The following is a 24209-nucleotide window of genomic DNA, read 5'->3' as shown; positions in this document are numbered from 1 at the left end:
GAAGTTTCATTGATTTTTAATTAGCTGTCTTTTCAGTTTCCTTTTTTTTTTGGAGGGTGGGGGTGGGTGGGGTACCAGGGATTGAACTCAGAGGCACTTGGTCATTGAACCACATACTTTGCCCTATTTTGTATTTTATTTAGAGACAGTGTTTCACTGAGTTACTTAGTGCCTCACTTTTGCTGAAGCTGGCTTTGAGCTTGGGATCCTCCTGTTTCAGCCTCCCAAGGAGCTGGGATTACAAGCATGCACCACTGTGGCTGGATACTGTCTTTTTCTTATTCACAAGATTTACTTTTATTTTAATAATCAAATACCAGGTTTTGTTAAGTTTAATTTTTTTCCAGTCATTATGTCTTTTCTTCATGTTCCTTCAGTGTGAAATCTCAGAAAATGACATGGTTTTTATGTTTTTTAATTATTTTTTTAAAATTTATATATGACAGTGGAATGCATTTTTTACAATTCATATTACACACATAGAGCACAAAGTTTTCATATCTTTGGTTGCATACAAAGTACATTCACACCAATTTGTGTCTTCATACATGCACTTTGGATAATGATGTTCATCACATTCCATCATCATTTCTAACCCATTACCCCCTCTCTTCCCCTCCCACTCCTCTGTCCTATCTAGAGTTCATCTATCCTCCCATGCTCCCCCTCCCTACCCCACTATGAATCAGACTCCTTATATCAGAGAAAACATTTGGCATTTGTTTTTTGGGGACTGGCTAATTTCACTTAGCATTATCTTCTCTAACTTTATCCATTTACCTGCAAATGCCATGATTTTATTCTCTTTTATTGATGAGTAATATTCCATTGCGTTTGTATGCCACATTTTTTTTATTCATTCATCAGTGACAAATCCTCAGAAAGGGAAATGAGGAAAACTATCCCATTTACAATAGCCTCAAAAAAAAAAACTTGGGAATCAACTTAACGAAAGAGGTGAAAGATCTATATAATGAAGACTACAGAACCATAAAGAAAGAAATCAAAGAAGACCTTAGAAGATGGGAAAATCTATCTTGCTCTTGGATAGGCAGAATTAATATTATCAAAATGACCATACTACCAAAAGCACTATACAGATTTAATGCAATTCCAATCAAAATCCCAATGACATTCCTCATAGAAATAGAAGAAGCAATTATGAAATTTATCTGGTAAAATGAGACCCAGAATAGCTAAAACAATCTTTAGCAGAAAGAGTGAAGCAGGTGACATCAGCATAACTATACCAGACCTTAAACTATACTACAGAGCAATAGTAACAAAACCAGCATGGTATTGGCACCAAAACAGACTGGGAGACCAATGGTACAGAATAAAGTTTTTGTGGTTAAGATAACCAATCCCATTTTACCTTTGATCATTTAGGCTGTGATCAGAGAGCAGATCACATGAAATCACCTGAACTAAGGATAGTCTTGTTATAAGATACAACCTAATTATATTTTAGGTTCTTTCTTTTTCTTTTTTTTGTGCTGGGGATTGAACCCAGAGGTTCACACATGCTAAAGCTAATTGAGTGCTCTAATACTGAAGTACATCTCTGCTGCATATTTTAGGTTTTTTTTTTCAAAATAATTGTAAAGCTGCTTTGGTACAAACAATAAGTATTTTATATCAGAGTTATTATTTTTTTTCCAGGTAAATTTAATTTTTCCTGATCCTAACAATTTTGAAAGGCAATTATTAAAGGATCAAAATGTTATGGGAAACCGAAGCCTCAGAAGAAAGCAACTATGGCAAGTTATGTGAGAAGAAGAGAGTAGATATTCTTTAAGGAATGTTTTTAGGTTCAATTCCATATACATTTATTTACATTCAGATCAGAATATACTTGGGTAAAAGGGTTTTATCTCTTCATGTTCTCTCAAGGTTAGAATTATTAATGGTCAATAATGAGACCTATCTCAGAGAGAACATTATTGGCCATTCATTTGGTTTCTAAGAAATAGAACCTATTTGGTTAATAATCAGATTCTATGTGTGGCATATTAATCTAAAAAATATGTATTTTCTTGGGCTGGGAATGAGGCTCAAGTGGTAGCGTGCTTGCCTAGCATGCGTGAGGCACTGGGTTCAATTCTCAGCACCACGTAAAAATAAAAATAAAATTAAAGATATTGTGTCCACCTAAAAATATGAATTTTCTTAAAGTTTGATTAGCAAATTTTCAGCAGTGAGCTATACCACAGGCAATGCATGTTACTGCTAGAAATGGGTAAATTGCAACCCTGAATGAAAAGAGGGGCAGAAAGGATCCTGTGGTCACCTGTGTCTGCAGAGCATATCGATTTCAGTTTATTGTTGCTCTTTGAAAATGCAGACACTTCCTGGACCAGGTAAACCTATCAATTATAAGTGAATTACCTTAAGAAGAAAATTCTATTTTTTTCTGCAAATATTGATTATGTATTAGGCCTGTAAAATGCAATGAAATTCTTTTTATGGAAGAGGGAAGGAAATCGTGGAACTGATTTCTTCAGTGTTTCCCTGAAGAAAATGCTGAGGTTGGTGACTAAGTGTAGGTAGGTGGCTTTATGGATGCCAGGACCTGGAAGAGAAATTGAGTGGTTTATGCCTAAATTCCCAGAAAACGTTGCAAGTACTGAGAACCCACTGGCATTGTAAGGACACCTGCACAGGAACCTCTGTGCTGATTAGGCAGTGCCTGCTGCTGCTTGCCTCTGAATTCCATCATCCTGTGTCTGCTGCCAGTAAGATTTGATTTAAGATTCAGATGACACTAGTGAAACTTTCAATGTGGAGATTTGTTGCTGCCTGTGTGATGTTTCTTCATTTTTCCAAATGGGACTATAAGAGGATTGGAACAAAGGACAGACAGACATAAATATAGAGAAAGTAGGTCTTGGTGGACCAACCAAACTCCTGATGGGAGAGATACTGGCCACCAGCAGACTCTGTACATTTATTATATAGGTTTCAATATCAAAGTGATTCATTGTAAGAAAGTTACTTTAAAACAGAACCAAGGTCAAAAGTTTGAATAGTCCAGTTTCAGTCATCAGCTTGTACCCACAATCCCCGCACCTCCCCAACTCCCCAACCCCTTCCACCTCACCCCCTACCCCCGATGCCAGAAGCTGGTGTTTGAATCTTAAGGTCATGAACTGATAAACTCCCTGGTAACCACAGGAACAGGCTAGTACCATACAACTGGGCAGTTTTCTTGGCCTTTTCATAGAGATATTCCTAATAGAGGTATCACCTCTGTCTCTGGGCAGTGCATGGACATAATTCATTCACCACTCTAGACAGGGATTGAAATATGGGATTTTAGATTACCACTTTGTGGGGTTATCATTAATGTTTGTTTGATTGTTACATTGCTAACTCCAAAGAAATAAGAGTAGGATTTATGATTTTATAACAGATAATTCTTGGAACTTACTTGATTTGACCTCAAGGATGGCTCTTTATTTTTTTTCAGATATATAATTTTATTTGTTAATATCTATGTGTTAGGGAATTAATGATAATTGAAAAATGTGTACATTACCTTCTGTGTATTATATAAAGCATATTGATATGTAATCATAGGTGGGCACTCTCCTGTTTTTTTATGTAACAAATTGCTAAAAGTTGAATATCTGAGGTAGAAAATATGAGTTGAACATATAAACACATGTTAGCAAGACCTAAAAATTATAAGATTCAGTTTTATATGTTTATGGCACTATCTTCAATGGTATATTTTCCCTATATTTTGTATGTATATGAACACAATTACGTATCAGCTACATATAATTGATATGCAGTTCCAGTAGAGGTTGGAGATTGGTCAATTTTATTAGGTTTGATTCTACCATTGTCATTATTCTATTAATGCAGTCATACTTATGCTTCTGTCCTCAGCATTAGCAATATTACTTTTCCAATCTACAATCATTTGATAAGATAAAAATGGCAAAATGTAATTGAATATTCAATACAGAATTGTACTGACACTGCTATACAGATAATTATGAAATTGCTCTCTGATTAAACAACTGCCTCTTAGATAGTAGCATTTTAAATTGGCTCAAAATGGCCAACTATCAGTTGGTGTTAAAAAAGGGGGGATGGATATCAACAAATAATTTATCAAAGTATCCAATACTAAGAAGTTGTCCTCATAAGGTTTATAGTTACAAATAACATATTATGACAACCTAATTTCAATAGCAGATATATTTATTAAAGGAGTACCTTGTGTCATCTACAAAATTAAGAACCAAATTTAAATTCACGTTAGAAGCCATGCTAGAGAGGACATACATGCCAGCACCCCTGAATATGAATATCATGATTTACATTGTTGCTGTCAGCACTGGACACCTGAAACAGCTGTTACTGTACCCAAGACTAGTTGTTATTCCTGTTGCCAGGATGGAAATGTCACTGTACTGCTTCTCTGGGTCACTGAAAAAGAGCAAGTCCATCTGATTGGCTGAGTCAAAGTGTTCGGCCAAGTCACAGGAACAAAGGAGGTAGGAAAATAAGCTTTGATTTCTATACTTGGATGTAAGCACAACCTCTCAACATAATTAACATCTTGGGATATTCTTCAAACATAAAAAGATGTTTAAACGTTCCACAACAGATAAGTAAAAATGGAGACAAATGTTCAATATAAAGTTTAACTAACTGGCCAGGTGTGATGTGGAATGCCTATAATTACAGCAGCTTGGGAGGCTGATGCAGGAGGACTGCAAAATTGAGGCCAGCCTCAGCAACCAAGCAAGGGCTGTAAGGACTTTGTGAGACTCTGTCTCCAAAAACAAACAAACAAACAAAAGAAACAAAGGGGGCTGGGGATGTAGTGGTAAGATGCCCCTGGGTTCAACCCCCAGTACCAAAAGAAAAGAAAAAAAAAGTTTAACATACTGTAGTTAAGGATATTTTCTCTAAACAATCTTTCAAAACTGATCTCTCTAATCAGCAAAAGTAAATAACTCAATTCAGTTAAGGAATATGATATAGTAAAACTACCTATTTGATTTATTTCCTCGTAAAGAAATGAGAATAGTTAAGTGAGTACTTAATTGGTGTAAATGTAAATGAGGTGAGAATGGAGACCCTGGAATGGTATATCCTTTATAGTGGGATATCTTTAATAAGTGATGCTATAAAAGTCTATTGGGGTCTGCTCAATTTACTCTTTAATAGTCTATCATGTTTCACAAGAGAATCATTAATTTTATTGTCCATCAACAAGCAAATATGAAGTCATCTAAAAACAAGTATTTAGTGCTTACTGTGTACATGCCACTGTCCTCTCGCTTACTAGATAAACACTTTGATGTCTGAGCAATGCCTCTCTTTGCCTTCCAGGGTGTATCACCTTTAATCAACTTGGCAGGGTGAAGTGCTGCTTGTAAAAAGTAATTACAGGTTTTCATTGGAAATGACAGTGTAAAGCCAGTTAGATGGTATTTGTCCCTCTGGAGGGTGTATGAAAAGCATACACAAACTATGGGCTCTTTGCAGAAAGACCCCTTCCAGAGATAATGATATAGCTGCTTTCGGGGACTGATAGAATCAGAGCGCAACCTGATAGGGGGCTTCCACATCACCTTGGGTGAACAGCTGTGCTATCTATTCAAAAAGATCAGAGAAGTTAAAAAGAAAATGTCAAATAATTGGCAAATACTGCTCTGAGATGGGTTTGAATTTTAAGAAGTAATTATAAGAGGGGAGTGATATTGAAATTTTGATTATTTGGGAAAACAATTCAATGTGGCATGGTTTCCAGCCCTTTTCAGAGAACTACACGACAGAGCCAAGGATCCTGCTGTAGAGTCTAAGTAAATTTTGATGTTTAATTGAAGTAATAAATTTATGCTGTGATTTAATTGGCAGCACCAGAAAGCTGGCTGCTTGATGGAAAAAGTCATGCATTTGTGCAGCTGTGTATATATTTCATATCAAATTTACTTAATGCTTGCGGGTGAGATTGGTTCATGGGCAAGTGATTTTCATTTAGTGCACTTTTATTGCTACACGTTTTAGGTCACAGTATGTGTCCTTGCACAGAATTACATTTGATTTTTTCCCTTCCCCTTAAATTATGTTATTTTTATGAAAACATAGAACAAAATACATTGACTATTTCCTCAGTAAGTCATTCATAAATACATATATTCAATAATTATTTATTTATTGAGTGCCTAATATATGTCAGGTCCTGATTAGGGACTGGAAGCAGCAAAGGACAAATCATTGCCTCCCTCATGGAGTTAGCTTTTTAGTACCAAGCGTGAAAGTGTACAGAATTTGTATAAGCCTTCCCTCATTGTTCGGTGAGTCCCCACTTTGCATGATCTTTTGCTGTAGTTAAGGGTAATTATGTTAGTCAGCTTTTCTTCCCTGTGACCAGAAGACTTGACAAGATCAACTTAGAGGAGGAAAAATTTATTGTGGCTTCCCTGTTCAGAGGTTTGGTCCATGCACTACCTACTCCATTGTTCTGGGCCCAAATTGAGGCACACCCTCCTAGGGAAAGAGAACTGCTTCTCTCTTGGTCGCCAGGAAGCAGAGAGACAGGGAGAGAGGGAGAAGAGGGGAAGGGATTCCAGGGGAGATCTCTACATCTCACCTGCTTTCACTGGCTATCCAGTTAGTCCATCAAACTAGAAATGGACAATGTAGGTTCTAGCTCTCATGCTCTAATCATTTTACCTATAAGTATTTATGCATTAACATGGGAGTTTTGTGGGGACACTTTACATCCAAACCATAATAGTAACCTATCGGTGATAGACTCTAGTGAATGAGAAATTCACTGATTTCCTAAGTGTAGGAAGAAAAATTAAAAAGTACAGTAGCCATAAGCCAAGAGGGGTGATAGTATAAAGGCTGGATGATGGCTAATAATCCTAATGATGGTGTTCATTCTAACATTCACTCATTCAGAAAACATTTCCTGAGTTCTTATTATTTGTTAGGCATTTTTAGGGAGCAGGAAGACAACAGCTATCAAGACAGGCAGGTTTTCTAACTCTAATTTTATAGTTTATGAGTTAAGGGAGATAATACAGTAAACAAGCAAGAAAATAAAATATAGAGACTTAATAGTAAAAAGAGCTCAGAAGACCAGAAGTCTGAGGAACAGAATTTGTTCATTGACTGCTTTGAATTCCATGGTCAATAATGTCCCTCTGGGCTGAGGTGAGGGGGAAGCTCAGGGACTGAAGCAGCCCTGCTCAGATGTGAACACCCCATTCCAGGAGGAAAGAGAGTTAGTGAATAGGAAGAAGGTAGAGGAGCTTTCAGGTCAGTAAATTCAATGTTGCTGGAATCCTAAGGAGCAAGGGAGGATGTTTAAGAAGAGTCTGGACATGGTCACCAGGGGTCAGATGACATAAGGTCTTCCAGGAGAGCATTTACAATGTCTTATAATAATTGGCATTATTTTCTCTACTAGAAAAATTGCATTCTCAATGTTAGGAAATTGATAATGTAGATAAGTAGAAAAAAAAATAAAACAAAAGACTCTTAATTCTTTACCCAGGTACATATTAACTTTGTGGTGTTTCTATTTCTAGTCTTCTTTCAATACTCATATACCCATATGCATGCACAAATTCATATGTACACACATACAACTTTTCATCAAATTAAAATTGTACTCTTCATTTTTTTCAAAGTGAAATATTTATACTTATCGACAATGTTTTCCTATATCATCAAATATAAAAACAAAATAAAATTGAACATGCACCAAATTCATGCAATAATGCATGACTAAATAATAATGTATAAAATAAATTTTAAGGGCAACATCATGTAGATCTATCAATATTGATCACTAGTTTAGAAGAGCTCCAAGTTTTTAGAATCACATATATCCATCTCATAAATACTTTTATATGTAAATATATGTACAAATCTTATTTCCTTAGCACAAATTCCCAAGGTAGAGCCATATCAAAAAGTCATGTTGTTATTATTTTAAAGATATGAATACAGCTTGCCAAACTTTATACAGCTGAATATATTAAAGATATGATTACAGCTTGCCAAACTTTTATACCTGAAATTGTAAACAATATCTGAAAGTGTATGTCTCTACATCTTCTTCATTATCAGATATTATTATATTTTGAACAACTAAGTTGGTAAATAATATGTGATGTCTAGGTTTTATTTTAAATTTTGTGGTTTTATTTAGTTCAGGATGTCAAGTTTGTTATATGTAGTTGTATTAGTTCCCTCTTGCTGCATAATAAACTACTCCAAAGCACAGTGGCTTAAAACAATAAATACTTTTTGTCTTAGTTTTCATGACACAGGAATTTAGGAGTTGCTTACCTGACTGATTTTTGTCTGTGAATCTGCAGGCTTAACTGGTGCTAGAGGATCTGTTTCTAACATCTTTGTTCACACGGCTCCTGGCAGGAGACTTTAGTTCCTTGCCACATGCATCTGGTGTACCACTTAATATGGTTCCTAGCTTTCCACGTGGTGAAGTCTAAGACAGTATGAGGAGAAGCTCACAGTACCTTTTATGACCTTGTCTGTTAAGTAGCACACTGTCACCTCTACTTTTTGCTATTGATTAGAAGTGAGTCACTGAGTCCAGCCTACCTCTTGAAGAAAGTCATTTTGTAATATGTGGGCTGGCAATGAATCTCACCATTAAGTCCATACACATGGCACTAATCTTCAAAAAAAAAAAAAAAGCTATAACCTAATAGCAGAAAGATCACTGAGGAGGTGAGAAGAAGAGGAAGTACTGGGGACTTAATTAGAACACATTATATTCCATGCTATTGTAATTATGTCAAAATGAATTATATCATGTGTATAACTGAAAAAAAAACAATTAAAAAAACAAAGAAAGTGTGGACTGGGGCTGTAGGTCAGTTACAGAGTACTTGCCTAGCATGCATTAGTCCCTGGGTCTGAAAGCCAGCACTAGAGGAAGGAAGGAAGGAAGGAAGGAAGGAAGGAAGGAGGGAGGGAGCGAGCGAGCGAGCGAGCGAGGGAGGGAGGGAGGGAGGGAAGGAATGTGGCATTTAAAAAAGCCACCACAGTATTTTTTAAATATTTTTGATCAGCACATTTTTAAGGCATCAACCATATTACTATCACTGTCATTATTATTGGATGTCTAATGCCACCACCCTATCTGTACCACAAATTTCCTCCTAAGAGTTCTACATTCCCATTTCCTTGACATCAAAATTGTTCCTGTCTAAAATATGGACTACAACAATTTATGTTGCATTCATACTTCATAGAGTGCTTTTCTATTAGAGATTATATTGAGAGAAAATTTCTGTTTTAAGTTCTCTCTCATAAATTAGTATGAGTTTCTGTTTGAATGAATTTTGATTTCTGTAAATTTACTTTTTGTGCCTATATTGTTGGAATCATTAGTTCATATTCTATTGTTCAGACTTATAAAATAATGTTTATTCTGGAAATGTTAAAATAGGTTCAGGAAAGAAAAAAAATGATTGTCTGAGTTTTATATTGTAACTGCTTTCCTAGTCTGTCGCTTATCTTATACTCCTGATATCTTTTTATCTCCTCAGCTTTAATTACTATCCAAAGAGGGATAATAAAAGAACCTAGTATTTGCCCTGCTTAAGAGAGTGCCTGTGTCTATTCAAATCTGGGATGTCATAGTTCTGGCTTTGGCAGTGGTGATGGTAGTGCTGACAGTCTGAAGACAAAGATGAGCAAACAGAAAATTAAATATTAGAAATATGAATAATTAGAATAAATCCATTGATGAATGGTAGAAGATATATAAATTTATCATTGCAAATTTAAATTTTAATGGGATAAAGATGAGAAATAAAATTTGATAAAGAATCAAGAGAATCCAATCATTTACTACATAGAGGGAGAAAGAAACAAAATAATACGTGATTTAAGATTTTAAGATTGAATGACCAGGTCAGATTTGGTTTCCTTCTTCTGGGGAAACCTAAGCAGGCAGCAAAGGCCTAGAAAAGAAACAGTGACTTTATTTTCTACATGGTGAATTTGAGGTGATGGTGAACTTTATTGCTGTAGCTGTCTAACATCAAATAGAATGAAAGAATTAATGCTACAGAGGGAGGATGCTCCTGAGGGAGGATTGCTATGTAGTTTCATTCAGGTGACAGCTGACATGAAAAAGTATGAGCAGAGAGCTGAATCTGTGATTAGCACTAAACTTGTATGGTAGAAAGAGGACATAGAACCAGAGACTCCAGGGAATTGTTACATTAACTTGCCATCTAATGCACTAAAAGAAAGAGTTTGGATGAAGAAATAGTTTGTAGTTAAGTAAGGAATATTGATGAATATGGAGAAAATATAGCTGGATCTAAAATGGTGAATATTAGCATAGTTAGGCAAAGGCTTAGCTAAAGAGTGAGTCAGTCCTAAAGGAGCAGTTAATAGGGGTTTAGTAATAAAGACATTAAGGGAGTCTGTGTACAATTTTAAGAGATTGGGCAAAATTTTAAAAAGACTAGTTATTTGTTGGCTATTATATGGAGCAAATGTAACTTAAATATATTGGACATGATTATATCCATTGCAAACCAGTTTTTTAGAAGACTTCTTGGTAATACTTATTCTATGTTCCAGAAATGTTTGGAACATACCCAACAGAAATGAGTGCATGTGTCTTCCCCAAAATGTATATTATTTGTCACTATAATTGGTAAACCAGAGTAATTCAAATTCACAAAATATTGGATAAAAATTGTGGCACATTCAGATATTTCAATACTGTGCAGCAATAAAAAGACTACTACATCTGAAACTAGTTAACAAATTTCACAGCTACACTGAAGAGCTAAAAAAGACAGAAAAGAATACATATTATATGACTCAATATATTTATAAAATACAAGAACTGACCAAACTAATCGACAGTAACAGAAGTCAGAATCATGGGCAGATATTGGGATGGGGCCTATCTATAGACTCGAGTGCATAAAGATGTTGGATAAAGACTAACAAAATAAAATAAATAACAGGGGACATCAGAAATAGCTGAGAGAGTACCAGCTTAAGTACATAATTAGGTGGGAAGCCAAATCATGGGCACAAAAAGTTGAACTCAAGAGAAAGAGACAGGATAATGTTGACTTACATAAGATAATAAGGCAATATACTGTATCTTGTTTGATGTTTTTGTTTTATCTGTCTCAGCCTCCAATGGTGGTTACTGTTACTGAATAAAGGAACATTATTTGAATGTTTTAAAGAGAATTTTATTTGTGATATCTTGGTAAAGTTTGTGTGGATTGCTGATGATATTGTATATCTACTGAAGCATTTTAATAAAAAAAAAGAAAACTAAACTGAAGGTAGAAAAACTATGCTAAGAATTTGGAAGAGGGTATCATATAAATAAAGGAATGAATTTCTGCTACTTTCTTCCTAGTATCTCTTATGCTTCAATTATCTTCTTGGAAAATGTTTACTAACTACCTCTTATGTTCCAGACATTGAACTAGGTGTAAAGCTATATATAGAGTTGAGAGAGTGTCTAGGATTGTCAAATGAACAAAATATTCTTAGTCATGGATACATAAGTACCATGGAAGATACAGAAGAATTCTCAAGCTCTTGAAGGGAAGGTCTAAGAGAATTTCAGATGGTTCAAAATACAAAATTGTGGTGCATGAAGGAAATGGTTGCATATGAGGCCAGAAATATAGACAGGTCAGTAAAGAAAGGTCTTGTGTGGTATGTTCCCTGAGAACCCTTTACACTTCAAAGTGGCTATACTAGATTTAAATTGTACAACTTGTCTGTAAAGGGGAGAAATTGTGTCTACTTCATAGTGTTGTAAGAATTGAAGTCATAAAGACCCACTTGCTGTTGTTTTAAAGAAGTTGACCTTTTTATTGTGGGGAAGGTCTTAAAAGGATAAAAGAAGATAAGAATTAATATTTTTTAAATCAATGTTGGGTGTATTTAGTGGAGTCATGACTTGTAGGAATTGAAAATTAGTTTCAGGAAGACACTGAGGAGGGAGCTGCAGAAATTCAGGGAAGCCAAGTCAGGCTGGCAGGAGACAATTCTGGAAAGGGAAGAGATTGGAAAGGTGAACCATCAGGTCATGCTGAATTCCTGAGTGTGAGCCTTGAGAGAAAAGAGGATATTAAAGTTTGTTTGGATAATCAAGTGTAGTCTCTGGTCTTTTTCACTAAGAAAAAGCATACACCTCAGACATCCACTTTTCTATTTGTAACTGCTTGCACTCTCTGGCAGTTTTCCATGCTGTTTTGTCTGGTGCTCCAACTCTGACCAGAGGAGATACTTTCTTTTCAATTTCCTCCCCAGTTTCCCTTATAGATTGGGAGCTCTGGAGTCAAGCTTCCTGGATACCTGTTCTTCTTTGTCTTTTTCCTGTCTTAGGCTATTTATCAGGCTCTTCAGATTGACCGTTTTGGAAAGACTCCTGGTCACTGTGTTCTCTCCACCATCCTTAATTGTATAATCTTATCTTTGTCTCAGTGTCTCTTTTCATTCCGGTTTCTTCCAAAACCCATTCTAGCATTTCATTATTGTATTTATTATGCAAGATACTGGGCTCAAGTGGCCCAACTCTTTTTATTAGCATTTTTTTCCAGCCATGGTCTATATGGTCCCAATAATTGACTCTTTTTTGGGGGTGTTTCTAGATTTGGTAGGAGGGAGAATGGATAACTTGGTTATTATGTTAATATATTTTTATGATTAAATAAACAGCACATAGTGTGGTCTCGGGTTCTATTCATATTAACTTAACTGGCTGTTTCATCTGTGTATGTAAAATAACCTCTAGCAATTCATTTCATATCTATGATATTTTATGAACTTTTTATTTAAAGCACTTACTGAGTATTTATAGAGATAATATCTGAAACATTAAATCCTAGCCATTTACCACAGAATTTCCTTTTAAGAAGACAAATTTTAACTTTGGAGCAATCATTACTCTCTTTTTCCTTAGATCAATTTTAATCTTTCCAAAGTCCACTTATAGTTCACCAAAACTTTTCTTTTTGTAAGAAAAATAAAAAATGAAATTTTTTGCCCAAAGTAGATTTTACCTCTGGACATATAAAATGTTTACATGTCTTAATTCAGCAGAAGTAAAATAATTCTCACTTATTAATTTGTTGAATTTATTTTGATGCATAATGGCAGCTTGTATATGAGATGCAATATATGGAATAAAGGAAAGATACCTTATATGAGAAAACGTGTGAGGTGAGAGAAAAAATGGCTCTATTTAGTACATTTATTAGCTAATAGAAGAAACTGACAAGCACCCAATAATATTATACTGTATGACCATAGTGTATTTAGGTACTATAACTGAATGTCTTAGGATGAATTAATTGTTAGCACACAATTTTCCTGAACTGATTTCCTGATTTGGATTTAATTTCAATTTGTGCTAAGGCATAAATAATTGTGACACTCAAGAATGGTATCATAGTATCTTTATCAAAAAGTCAGACCATCTCAAGATTAATAGGTGAAAAGTTAACAATCCAAAGAAAAATGGATGAAGTATAAGAAAAGGCATTTTGAGTATGTGCACATATGTACTTCTGCATGCATGTGCATGACTACACACACACATACACACTCACATTCATACATATAAACATATTAAAATAGATTATCCTCATTCTAGAGAATTGCAAGGCAAAATATTGCAGTAGTCTTTTACAAGGCTGTTTAGTGGGAGCAGGGGTTTAATGTGTGGGGTGTTGATATTTGCCTTTAATGTTATTGAATGAATTGATTTGCCATCTGGGAGGGTAGATACTATATATATTCATGGGAATTTCTAGCTGATGAATTTGTTGGACAACAGTGTATTTCAGAAGTAGTCTATCCTACTACTATGGTTGAAGTATATGTGTAGAAAGAATCAAGTTCTTTCTGAATTCAGAGTTTTTAGGGTAATAGAGTTTTTCTTACAGTTTATCCAGGCATGGAAAGTGACCAAACACATTTCTGTTAAGAATTAGTTGAAGATTTTTTTCTGACACAAAGAAATTAATGTTCTAACCTGCAATATTTGGGATCTCATAAAATATTTCTTACATTTATTTCTGCAAATGTTATGGTTTACTTTACATCTAAATGGCAGCAAATTCACAAGCACCTTCACAAAACCTTTTTTTGTGTGTGTGTGTCTCAGAATTAATGTGCGTATTTGGATAATTACATTTTTATTTAAATTGGTAGAAACACAAATGTATTTTAACATCACTAACTCATGAAGGAGTGTGTCCATTGAAAACCTGTTCTATCCTCTACTTATAAATTTTTATATTAAAACCTGGATTTCAAATAGACAAAGGAGATGTATCTTATTGTTATCTAAAGGCCAGGCATTTTTTCTTTTATTTTCCAAATTGGCTTCTTGAATAGAAATGCTTTTGTGCCTTTTTTTTTCTAGGTAATTGAATGGCTCATGTAATATGGTCTCAAAATAATTTTATAAGAAATGGTACATTGGATGCACACATACAAATAAAAATGCTCTTTTGTAGATCAAATAGATGATTTAATGAGCTAGAATATATATCTGTTTTATCATCTAGACAGAGTTAGAACCATTAAAATGGGCTACCAGATATATAATTGTAAGATGCTGCATTGCCTGTCTTTTCTCACAATCAAATCCTGGATAAGGGAGAAGGAAAACATGAGAATGATTGGAAAATCAAAAATTTAAAGTATAAGGAAATGGAAAATAGGCTGCAAATAATGGCAGGCGTTTGAAGAATAAGATATAGTTTTAAGATAAATTCATCCTTGAGACAGCTGCATAATACTTGTGCATAGAGTCTAATACATCCCCAAATCTTTCATAATGGTTTGCAATAAAAGGCAGAAAAGGAACCCAGAGCAGATAAAATTATCTTTTGGAGATGTATCTGTGGGTCCTCAAAATAAGCCCAAAGAACCTATTGCAAATGGGAGTTGGGGATGTCTTAAATGTAATCCAAATGTGGATCAAAAACTATACAGACTCAAAAACAAAAAACAAAAAAAAAAGAAAGAAAGGAAGGAAGGAAGGAAGGAAGACATAATTGTTAATATGCATGGGTTTTATTTGGCCCCAGAGATATTAGATCAAATATAACTGGGTTTACATTGCTTTAGGAAAATTGTAAAGAGAATATTTAGAAAAAAATATACACTGAGATTTAGCATTTCAATTTGGGAAATAGTGCTTTAGTTCTAATGAGCAGATGCTCAACTGTGGATTGAGAGACCTAATGCAATTAAAAGATGTTTTTTTAGGTGGGAGGAGATCATTCCGCCATGTATTGCCTGTCAGATCTACCTTGGCCAGCTTTCTCTGTGACAGATGCAGTTAGATTTTCCTAAGTCTATTGAGCCAGCCATTAATTTGGCAACAGCCCCTTCAACAATAACTTACAAGACCTGGGTTTGGAGAAAGATTCTTATGTGTCTATTTTTTAATATAGCAGAGATCTGATATGTCACTACTGTGATGCAAACATGTCTGATGTTAGGGTGAACCTTAATGACTTTTCTGGAGAGATGGTAGAACTGGAAGATAGGGGAGTCTGCTATAATCTGGGTATATATTTTGATCTGTAAGTGTATATACTTAGATATGGAACAATAATGCACTTTAAAATAAGGGCAACATTCTCTTTTTAGAGTAAACGATTCATTGTCAGTGGTGTATCTTGAATGACAATGATATTAGTTAAAAAAATCATAGATGAGGAAGCAGGTGCATCTCAAGCAGTAAAGTGGAGCTTTGAGACACTAAGTCATTTACTGGAGGCACAATTTGATTCAACTGATGTGCTCTCCCTGGTCTATTCTTTTCTTTTTCTTTCTTCATTTCTCTTCAGGTCAGAGGCTGGCAGCATAATTAAAATTTGAATTATTTATGAAGAGCCATTAAAGAGGGTGGCTTGCAGATTAGTCAAAGACAGCATAGCTGACACTAAGCTGCATTTCTTTTGCTCTTTTACAATAAATGATACCTTGACTATATGCCTTGAAAATAACATAGGGCATTAGAGCTTTTAAAAGAAAATCATATAAAACATTGTGAACATTATATTGAAGCAATTATGTATATATATGATTTTCATGATATACAAAAACTGATCTTTTGTGTGTGCAAGTAAACATAAAAGATGCACTTCTGCCAATAATCCATTAATATTGAATAGAAATATAATTACCAAAGGGAACAATTTTTTTGCAGATATATAAAGACATGACTAGAACCATAAATATACACACATGGGTATCATTAAGTGTGCATTTTCTATTTGGACAGGGACATTGAATAGTTCAGAATCTGCCACCAGCAGGAGATTTTGGGAAGCAAAAGAAATGGAAATGGATGTCTGTTTCCTCAAAAGCATTAGGATCTGTAAACATAAACACTATTTTAAAAATCTGCCAATTAGAGTGACTTTTTAGGCCTAATGCATTTTTTTGAAAACAGTGAAAGCCTACATAATAATGTTAAACTAGAATATTCTCCACATTTTCAGAAGAAAAAAGCCTCATATTATGTATTTAACCACTCTTGGGGTGGGACAAATGGCATATTGTGACATGTTTCATTTCATGCAGAGTCTGGTAAACCTTTCTCTCTTTTGCTTGCCATGTCCATGTAGATTTTATTCATATCATTTAGAGGAAAGTCAAACATACCATTGTTTTCTCTGCCTTTTTTCTTCCTTTCCATGATAAATGGTCAATAATGATGGATAATAGTTCTGATGGTTCTAACCCTAAAAAAGTTAAATATATCTATACCTTTATTTTTATTTTTAAATATGCCTATTTTAGGATATCTCTAAGCCGATTTTATTACTGCTGTATTGAAATAATCATTATCTAATTTTTATAATTGTGTTATAGTTAGTTGTATGGATAAGATGGATCAATCTCAGTTTTTTGTTTTGTTTTGTTTTTCTTTTACCTAAATATCACAGTGAGTATGTTTTGAGTTGGTGGCAATGCTTTGAAAATAACTTTACTCAGATTTAATCATTTGAGTTAATATAAAGTTCTTTCTATTCATCCAAATAACCAAAGCCACCTTCTCCTTCTCCTTGTGTTTTCTTTTTCATGTGAGACTTCCAGTATCCTCTGGCAGATTTTTATATGTAAGTCAATGGGTGTGACATGATAAAGCAGTAATGATTGCACAGCAATACAATGATAAATATTTATTGCTTCTTGTCAGTTGTTGGTATGGAAATAGCTCATGTTTGGCCATTTTCAGAAAAAGTATAGTTTGGTTGACTTCTACCTTTGAAATTGTTGTAAACTCTCCATTATTCATTGAGTAAGTAAAGATGAACCTATTTTTAAAGTCAAGGTCATTGAAAATAAAGACCAGTAAGACACCAGCCTTCACCAACACTTATAAATCATTATCCAAATTTTGCACTTAGAATACAAATTCTAACATTCCCTACTCCTAATAAGGAGCTTGTAATCTGTGTGCTATGGTTGCTTATGTTTGATTATGAATGATTGCGAATACTATTCTTTCATATAGGTGAAGTGACTACCTTTATGATTGAAAGACAGTGTTTCTTCTCTGTACTTATCCCATTGATCAGTACCTGAAAGGAAACTTCATCAGGCGTATTAAAAGGGAGGCACCATGACAGTGGGATACACTTTAGATTGGCCCTAGTAACACTTGACTTTCTGAGAAAAATAATGGAAGGCACAGTAGAATGAGAAGTCTGGGGATTAGATTCTTCATGCCAAACATACATGCTTTTGCCAGTGTCTTTTCTTTATTCAGATTCTGATACATATGCTATAAAGTGGTCCAACAATTTTATATACACTTTATAATATTTATCTCTCTTCATAAATCCACTGAGTTCTGAGGTACCTAAAAATATGTTAAGGTCTGATATTTAGGAAACCTATTTACACTTATGTAGTCCTGTATTTCATATGTACTATTATTTACAGCTAACACTGCTTGACACACTTTGGGAGATTCTGATAGAGGAGTACAAAAATTGACTTTTAATGTAGAACATAACCTTTATATCAATTGAGCAACCCTGGGATATTTTTGTGCTATAAACTGTTGCAAATAGTTTGTATCTAAATGACTGTATTAAGGATGAAGTGTCATACTATGTGTATAGCTCTTGGTGAAGTTTTACCATATGAGCATTAGATAATAAGCTTAAAAGGTCAATAACTTGAAGTCATATTTCCTAAATTTGCTTAGGATTAACTTAATGTAATTGAGTCTTGCTTGTATTATTTTCTTATTTCAGAGATAGGTATAACATTAGCTCTCAAGAAATGGAGTGAATATCTGTTGTTTTTACCTTTTGTATTTCTTTTTACTCTTATGGGAAAAAATGTATTTCATATGATCCTAATGGAATTGCCAATAATGATGTCAATGATGTCGATCATATCATTAATAACGATCAGACATGGCTATTTATGAGTGTCAGATACTATTCTAAATGTTTTGAATTTATGAATTCAAACATCAACCCTACGACATACCTACTGTAATTATCTCAACTTGATAGACAAAAAAAAAAAAAAGTCCCCCAAACAAAACAGAAGTTCATACAGTTAGTAAATGGTAGAGTCAATAGTCATAAGTAAGCAATGGAGCTTCAGAGTCTGGGCTCTTTACCATTTCAGTCTGGACTGTGATGGGCCTTTGAGAAGAGTTCTGTTCTTCTGTTTTCACCTGCATGAGCATTTGACCCAAGCCTGAATTTTGAGTTCTGTGTCATTCTAATATTCTTTTCCTAGATGGTTATACTTAATGTGTGTCAGCTTAGTTTTTAAACCCTGCATCATTTCTGAGTGAAAGTAGTGTATCTCAATAAATAAATACTTAATCAAAGAGTTCTGATAATCATTTCACCCTGAATTACCAATAAGCAAGCACCTTATGTCTAGATGTTGTTTGTACTTGAAATAGAATTATTGGCTAAATAGTTCACAGAGCTGTGCTGCTACCAACTATGTTATTTTCCAGTAGATCTTTTTGGGAAAGGACTAATTTTATTTTTTTGCTCTGAAAAGTTCCTAAAACACTCTAAATGTTTATTAAAATGATTTTCATTAGTTCTTTGACAATCAAAATGTCTTTATATCTGGAGACCATTTGGACTCTCCAAATTTGTAGATTATTCTGATTTTAGTCTCTACCTGTTCCCATTCTCAAAGAAGAGTCAATGATATCTACCTCGCAAGACATAGAGACTGTGGCAGTAAGTATAAGAAGGAGATTGAAGTTAGACTCAGTGCCTGAATAATTCACTTTAAAATTCAGGCTCATTGCCTTCATACCTCAAGTGTATATCACAGAAAAATTACAGTTTCACATTGAAGGTTTGGGTTGCTCAGTACTATTCCAAACACCAAATATGATGTGAATGTTGTATACATAGTTATAAAAGGACACTGAGCTATGTATAATTTAAAATAAAAACTAAAAACTACAATTTACCTTCTCACCACATAAACTGTTTAGACTGAGGCCATATATAATGATGCTCCTTTCTTGAATAGAAAATGATACTCAATCCCATGTGGGCCCTTCATAGTCCAAGCATCTATGTCTATTTGTTTCTCGGTCTGCCTGCCTGTGGTTTATCTTTTATGTATCTACCTATCTTTTCCTGTGTATCTCACCGTTTATTCACAAAACACATACAATTTTCTTTTCTTTTTTTTTTTTTTAACTTTATTTTTTTATTTACTTATTTTTATGTGGTGCTGAGGTTCGAACCCAGGGCCTTGCACGTGCGAGGCAAGTGCTCTACTGCTGAGCCATAACCCCAGCCCAATTTTATTTTCTAAAGAAATTATTATAAATAGAAATATGATTTTAATAAGTGCAAATTGTACTTTCGAGAGTTTTGGCTTCTGTATTCCTCTGTTAGGTCAGATGATGGGTTACTGAATGAAAAGGAGAACATCATCTTTGGAAGATAGGGATGTGATTAATATTTAAAGGCCCTGAACCTTGCTTTCTTGATGGTGTAGTCTATTTCATCCATAATGTTTTAGAGGCACCACTGGTCTTAATCTAGAGATTCAGTTTTTCAGAGCATTCGTGGTTATGGACTGAGAACTTGAATTCTGTAAGCCCTGCCGATCCATGAAGTTCATATAAGACTAGAGTACTGTGATGGTGGCCTACCAGGAAGGCTCAAGAGAAGACACACTTCTTCAGGAAAATGATGTCTACATGAGTCCATTGAAGTCTTAACACGTTTTTTGATTGGCTAAGGAACTATTTGTTTGAAATTCACAGAAACATCATTTTCCTGCCTTCTCCCTGGGAAAGAGTAGTAAACAAAAACAGAAAAATTATAGATGATGACGAAAATGGGGAGGAGGGAAAGAAAATCTGAGTGTGTATTCTTTAGAATGAAGACTATGTGATATGTTAGTTACAAGAGGGGAGTGCTGGATTCCCTCCTCTTTCAACTCCAGTATTTCCAGACTTTATCTACTTCCACTTGAACCTCTTTCCCTCTAGTCTCGAAAAAAATTTCCTTTCTCCAACTAGAAGTTAATGCTTTCCCCGCTTTCAAAAGCATTTGCCTCTTGGATGTGCCTACACAGGAATCTTCCTGCCCACACAGGGGTCTCCCTGCCAGAGCTGTTACTGCTGTATTTTTAACCTTCCACTTTGCTGACTGCTTCCTCAAAGTGCATGATCTTATAAGTATTGCAGTCTCCCCAATTTTTATAAGACAAGCCTGTAAACAAACGAATATTCTTAAACTCCACATTTTTCTTTAGCTAATGCATTTCTTTTTTCTTTTCTATTTCTAAGCTCATGCCAGATACTTAACAGATTTTCAGATTTCATAAACCCGTGTGTTTTTAAATGTGTAAGCCAGTTCAGATCACTAACAATCACTGTAGCTCACCAACTTTGTTTCATAAAAGGGAAGATAACACCATAAAATAAGAACATTTTTTATGATTATTCTGTTCTAACATCCTGTCTTAGGTATACATAGTGCTAGACAGTTGGATTCTTACTTTCATTAATGCCTTATACGTATATATTTTAATTTTGAACTCTTGTTTCAACCTAGTGCTTATATTCACATTTTAGGCATTACCACATTGGCTTTGAATCAAAACGAGGAGTGTGATTTAATTCAGTAGATTGAATTGCTAGTTGTAAATGGAAATCAAGACGCATATTCATTGTCCCTGAAAATAGATGACTGGCACTGAATGTGTGTTTTCAGTGTCAAGTCAGGGGGAATGTATATGATTGGTGGTAAAAATATAGACAGTCAGGGGCTTGATGCCAGCCCTTTCCAGGAGCAGAGCCACCTACACCTAGCTGATCTGCTCAGCTGAGATGCTTATGTAAGCTACCATCCTGAGTCTCACCACAGAGGGAAAAATGAAGCATTTACTTGACTGAAGCTCACAGGAGCCTTATCCTTCTTGGTAATGAAAAGAACCAAGAATTGACACATGTACAAAAATGAGGACAATGTAGTCTAATCTGGATAGCACTGGGGTGCAAAGACAACCCTTCCCCATTATAGTAATTCAGGTCAGGTTCCTTGCTATCAATTTTATCAATTCCATCACCAGTGAAATCTCAGTACATATTTTGAATAAGATATTTGAAACTTGTAATAATATCTATTGTTTGCAGTGATGATAGTATAATAAGAGCATTTGCCAAGTAAGTCATCCTTTTATGCAATATCTCTGATTTAATTTTTTATTTCAAATTTTAAATGCCCTAGGCATTTAGAGTATTTCATTTCTTTGTGCCTTTTGTTTGTCAAAATAATATGGTTGTAATATCTTCTAATAGATAGTTTGATGAAGGATCTTCATCCTCAAGCTTTAATTATTAAGTGAAAGGGTTTCTGAAGAGGACAATAAGCTCATTTTGAAAGATTTAACTGTTCTTTAAAAACAGCTCTCATACTTCTATACTACTACTCTTTACTCCTTCTTTTGATATATACACTATATGTGTAAAATATCATTATATGCCTCATTTTCCTGTACCCATATGGGCATACAATGACAACATACTCTATATAATTAGCTTTACTTTATGGCCAAGGTTAATGTAATCTGCTTCAAAATGAATAATATGCATAGTGAATTGCATAAGATTAGAATTAATTTATTGTATAGTATAGTCAGTACTAGGCAGCTAAAGTTGACTCCTTCCACAACAGCTTGGGAAGCAGATTGAACTCTTGAGAGTCAAGCTTTAATTCATATTTGCAGGTACATATACACATTGAAATACTGAACCAGGATTTCAAGTAATCTAGAATGACTGCTTGAGTCACTTGAATGAATGTATTTATTTACCCAAAGTGTGAAAGTACCAAACTGAAGGGCAGTTGTCTGTAGTTTAAGTGAAGAAGTAATGTCATAGAGAAAACTGTTGTCAGGGAATGATCAAGCTTTACCTCCAGTGGGGTATTTGGCTATTGGTCTGACTTTTCCTGCCATCAGTGTATTGCAGTTGTTTCCAATCATCATCATCATCATCATCATCATCATCATCCTCTCCACCCCCCCATCCTTCTTCATACTGGGTTGGAATCCAGGGTTCCCTGCATGCTAGGCAAGTGCTCTGTCACTGTCCTACATGCCCAATCCTGTGTTAACTCTTTGATTCATATATGGCCCCTTATTCCAATTGCATCTTCAAAAACAATTTTCAGTTTATAATTTGATCATGCCATCTTATGATAATCAAGAAATTGAATTTTCTCATAAATAATTGACAGCTTGAATCATACCAAAGTCTTGGTTAACTTTTTCCAGCATGAAATATTGATGAAGATTCTACTTTTGAGAAATGCTTTATTTTGTAGTGTGAAGATGCATCAATGAACAAACAGGGAAGTTGCTTGTTCTCAAAAGGCTTATATTCTAGAGTTGAGAAACAGACAAGATACATTTACACTAGGAGGCAAATAAACTGTGATAAGACACACAGTGACTGTTGAGAGAGGGAAAGAGTAATTTACAGAGGGAGTCAGTAGATGACATTTGAGCTAGAACTAAAGGGTAGGAACATTTATTTAGCAAGTGAGAGGACAGTTTCTCAAGCAGAGAAAACCAGATGTTCTGAGCGGGCCCACTGTAATATAGAAAAGAAGATAGTAGGAAAAGAAGAAGATGAAGAGCTACGGAAGTTCAGACTAAATAAACCTTGTAGATCAGTGATTTGGATTTTTTCAAATACAATGAATGGAAAGTTTTGTATCAGCACCTTTGAGATGGCTCTATGACAAGGGGACCAATGAAACCAGTACTGTAAATCTAGAAACTGCAGGTCAAATTTTGGAATGCAGGAAATTAAACAAGGTCTAAATTCTATTCTAAGTCATTCAAAACCAGCTTTCTTACAGATTGTACTATAGAATTTCTCTATTCTTGCTAGCAAAGACATGAACAATAGCATAACATTACATACAGTAGCAGTGTTACAGAGGATGTTATACTTCTGATAATTATTGTTTTAAAACATATGAACTGGTATCATATTGCTAGCCCTGAAAAATGATGTACTCATTTAGGCAAAGATAGGGCATACAACCTGAAGGGATGTAAATGATTTTACTGCTGGATTTTAAATATGGAGTTTCTACCATAAAGCTCTTTTAGAATTAGGAACAGAAATAACAGGGTGACATTTCAAACCTGTTAATGGGAACTATGGGTGATGATGGATGTGTTAATTAATGTGATTATGTTAATCATTGCACAATGTATATTACATCAAATTTTCACACATGTACCTTGAATATATGCAATTTTTATTTGTCAGTTAGGCCTTGATAAAGTTGGAAGAAAAAAAAACAAAATGATAGGGCAAAACAAATTAAAGTTTAAAGAAAAATGAGCCAATAAAAGGCTCATGAAACAAGCAACCTTTTATGGCTCTTTTTTCCCCCAGTTACAAACATAAGATATTATATTTTTTCCCTTTTGTATACATTTCTGGAAAACAGAAGATATCCAAGGGATTTATGCTCAATGTTAAGTTGTTTTGTTTGTGTTCACTTTTGGAAGAACAGAATAAGAATTAACCAAATTAAATGGCATAGATAGAACTGGTCAGAGGAGAAAAAGAATATGATCTTTTTAAACTTTTAGTGATGTATAATTTTAATGGTCTCCTATTTAATAGGAGGCCA

The 24209-nt window shown here is 34.5% G+C and overlaps 1 protein-coding gene and 1 long non-coding RNA gene across 10 annotated transcripts in view; both read left to right on the top strand.

The window, feature by feature from the left end:
• The window catches only part of Cacna2d1 (calcium voltage-gated channel auxiliary subunit alpha2delta 1), a 444702-nt gene that overhangs the window by 128506 nt on the left and 291987 nt on the right, over positions 1-24209 (top strand). The window lies entirely within an intron of this gene.
• On the top strand, positions 1248-23029 carry LOC125611402. Its single transcript, XR_007341602.1, has 3 exons — positions 1248-7258; positions 11709-11715; positions 23019-23029. It is a non-coding gene; the product is annotated as an uncharacterized LOC125611402 (long non-coding RNA).

This window comes from Marmota marmota, unplaced genomic scaffold (genome assembly GCF_001458135.2).
Source record: "Marmota marmota marmota unplaced genomic scaffold, marMar, whole genome shotgun sequence".
NCBI classification, from domain to species: Eukaryota; Metazoa; Chordata; class Mammalia; order Rodentia; family Sciuridae; genus Marmota; species Marmota marmota.
Note: the sequence above shows the minus strand (reverse complement) of the source record. Positions and strands in the feature narration are given on the sequence as shown.